Raw genomic sequence first — 3,586 nt, forward strand, 5'->3', positions numbered from 1 at the left:
GACAGTGCCATTGGCACAGGACAGAGTGGAGTTTATGGCTGTTGTACATAGGGTCGCTATGAGTCGCTGGCGACTCGACGGCACATAACAACAACAACAACAACATTCATTAACATAGTATTCAAGTAAAATTTTGCTGCAGATTATTAAAAAAGTATTTGTACATCCACAGAGAACTGCCAGAAGTTCAGGTTGGATTTAGAAGAGGTTGTGGCACCAGAATATCATTGCTGCTCTCAGGTTGATCATGGTCAAAAACGGAAAGTACCAGAAAGATGTTTATATGTGTTTTATTGACTAAGGAAAGACATTTGACTGTACAAATCATACAAATTATAGTTAGCATTGAGAATAATGGAAAGTCAAAAGTACTTAATTGTATTCGTTCTAAACCTATGCCTAGACAAAGAAGCTGATGTTTGAACTGAGCAAGGAATAGTTGCACGGGTTAAAATCAGGAAAGGTGTACATCAGGCCTGTATCCTTTATCCACACCTATTAAATTTAAGAGCTGGGATATGTGAAGAAGAGTGTGACATCAGAATAGGAAGGCTCACCAACAACATGCATTGTGCAGATGGCACACCTTATTTGCAGAAAGTGAAGAAGTGAAGCAATTAAACCTACATATCAACATCAAAGAAACAAAACTCCTTATCACTGGATCAAAAGTCAACTTACAATAAATGGAATAAAGATTGAAGATTTCAACAATTTCACTATACTTGGATGCACAATCAGTACCCATAGTAACAGCAGAGAAGAAGTCAAAGAATCCATTGAATTAGAGATACCTGTTGTCAACAACCTCTTCAAAGCAATAAAGGACAAAAATATTAAAGACTAAGGTATACATTCACTCAATGGAATACTATACAGCACATAGGAGCAATGATTTTGCAAATTATGTTACCTAACATGAAAGGGACTGGAGAGCGTGATGCTTATTGAACTAAGTCTCATAAAGAAAAATACTGTGTAAGATCATTTTTTTAGAATGAGTATGAGGATTTAAGGAAGGAAGGTGGGGGCTTAATTTGATGGATGGAGGGAGGGATGGGCAAAAGAACAGAGGAAAATCTGGTGTGAATAACAATGTATATGGACTTTAACAACTCTGTATAAACCAGTATGATTTTTTTAAAAAAAGCAATCTTTTCTTATTACATCCTATGCATCTGAAAATTGAACAATGAATAAAGAAGACAGAAGAAAAAAATAATATCTTTGAATCATAATGTTGGAGAGAAATATGAATATTCCATGGACTTACAGAACAACCAAATCTGTGTTGGAGGAATTGCAACTAGGGTGTTCCTCAGATGTAAGAATCTTGAAACTTCATCTTACTTCCTTTGGGCATGATTTTTCATACTTGGGAAGAGACATTGTGTAGGGAAAGGTAGATAACTTTCAGCAAACAAATGGATGACTTTCAATGAGATGAACAGATAAAATAACTGCAAGCAGGGATCTCAGCATGATATAGATTGTGATGATTTTACATGGTATGGTAAGGTTCTCATCTGTTATTCAAAGAGTCTATATGAAGTGTAGTTGACTCAAAAAACACCTAGTACCAAAACCAAAATCCAATATAAACTTGAACCAATATTTAGATTGACCATTAGTGTCCTTTGCTGCTAAGCCTGTAACCCCTGCCACCCTCCAATTGCATTTGTCTATGTAGTTTTCCTCTCACTGTGCCACATTTTAGATCCTCAAATGACAATAGCCTCCCTTTATTCCTAGTTTAAAAAAAATCCCTTTCCTTGTTCATTTTTTTAACATTTTGTTGCCCGATTCTGCAGTATCTACCTTCTAACAGAAAGTATAGTGGTTCAAAGATATATATATAGATATATATATATAGATATATATATATCTATATATATATATATAACTATTTTGCTCAAGAAAGACCTGCAAATTTGCTCCTATAAATCTTTTCGTTGTTTTTGTATGTTATTGAGTTGGGACCAACTCCTAGATGACTCTCCAGTGGGTTTTCAGGGGTAGTTAATAACATGGGAGAAGATTACTCATCCTTACCCTGTACAATTGCTGGTAAATTCGAACCTCATCCTTTTGAATTGATGTGCAATACCTGACTGCTAACAAAAAATCTTATAACCTTATAGAGCACTTCTACCTTGACATGTGTATTCACTATTAAATTTAAAAAGAAAATCACTTAAGGGTACCTAACTACAATGACAGTACACTTTTATATAGTTCTTTCATAAAGCTGTTGCTCAATTATTTCTATTGAACATACATTAGCTTTTCTCCTGGGGCTCTGAATTTTCATCAATTGAAATATTATTACTAAGGGAAGAGGTTTCATAAATTGGGTTTTGTCCCCTGAAAATATGTATCACCCTGATTAGGTTATGTCAATAAGGCAGGAGTAGAGGTAATTACTCAAGGCAACAAAACGGGAAATTTAGTACCACTGGGAAAGAGAACCCAAGGACAGAGTGTATTCTTTTTTTTTTAACCAAAAAAAAAAACATTTTTATTTTGGTCTACAAACAACAAATTGTTTACTTTTCTCCCAAAGTAATCATGATTAACTTATAAAAATTGGCATTTACAATTTATCTCAAAATACTTCCCTATAAAAGGAAACTTAGCATTACAGAATTTCAAGATTAAAAAGATTTTTTAGAAAAAAATTCCATTTTGTTGCCTTTATAAAACAAAATAGAAGCTAGCAATCAGTCAAGAAAATCCACTCATACTTCCGGTCCTTCTCCTCCCGGCACCAGCATAGTTATATTATTTCCATTGAGCAGAATCTGCTCTAATTTAGTAATTCATCTTCCTTCTGATGTGATTTCAAACTCAGTGACACCTTCCAAGACCATATTGACAAAGTCATCAAAACCTAGCAGCGTGCCAACGATTTCCTTATCACTCTTCATCACACTATGAATCCTTGATTCTATACATATGTCCACAAGTTTTAGCGGTAGTAGTTGCGACAGGTTGGTGGTAGCATGGCCTCTTTAGGCCCAGGCTCCTGTGCTGAGAAATTCCTAGGGCAGGTACACAAAGCCTAGGGGCATCCACTTCCTAAACAACATGCCTCTGAAAACGCTATGAGCTTTGATAAATTACAGTAGCTAGAGAAAGGCTTCAGGCCTTTTTTTTCCTAGAGTTGCCATGAGTTGTGCTCAACTCAATGGCAATCAACAACAACAACATTATCTAAAGATGTTAGAGAATAAATTTCTGTTTTTCTGAAACTATCTATTCGTGATATTTTTAGTATAATAGCACCAGATAATCCACAGGAAGATCTGGTGGTTTACTGGCGAGAAGCTGCATTGCAATCCTGAAAGCACATGATTATAGTTCACCAGCTGCTCTGCGAGTGAAGAGTGGGCATTCTCCTCTTGTGTGATTAACCGCCTCTGAAAACCTGCCTGAGGGATTATTTACATAACAACAGATAATGGATATAATGCATAAGAATTGGCCAAATATAATTGTTGTTGTTGTTATGTGCCATCGAGTCACTTGAAACTCATAGTGACCCTATGTACAACAGCCCGAAACCCTGCTCTATCCTTGCCAATCG

At 35.7% G+C, this 3,586-nt stretch overlaps 1 pseudogene; it reads right to left on the minus strand.

The window, feature by feature from the left end:
* Positions 1-2,738: 2,738 nt before the first annotated feature.
* Positions 2,739-3,586, minus strand: part of LOC102852145 — a 3,040-nt pseudogene continuing 2,192 nt past the window's right edge.

Source organism: Elephantulus edwardii, unplaced genomic scaffold, assembly GCF_000299155.1.
Source record: "Elephantulus edwardii isolate Elephantulus edwardi_28Jun2011 unplaced genomic scaffold, EleEdw1.0 scaffold00158, whole genome shotgun sequence".
NCBI lineage: Eukaryota > Metazoa > Chordata > Mammalia > Macroscelidea > Macroscelididae > Elephantulus > Elephantulus edwardii.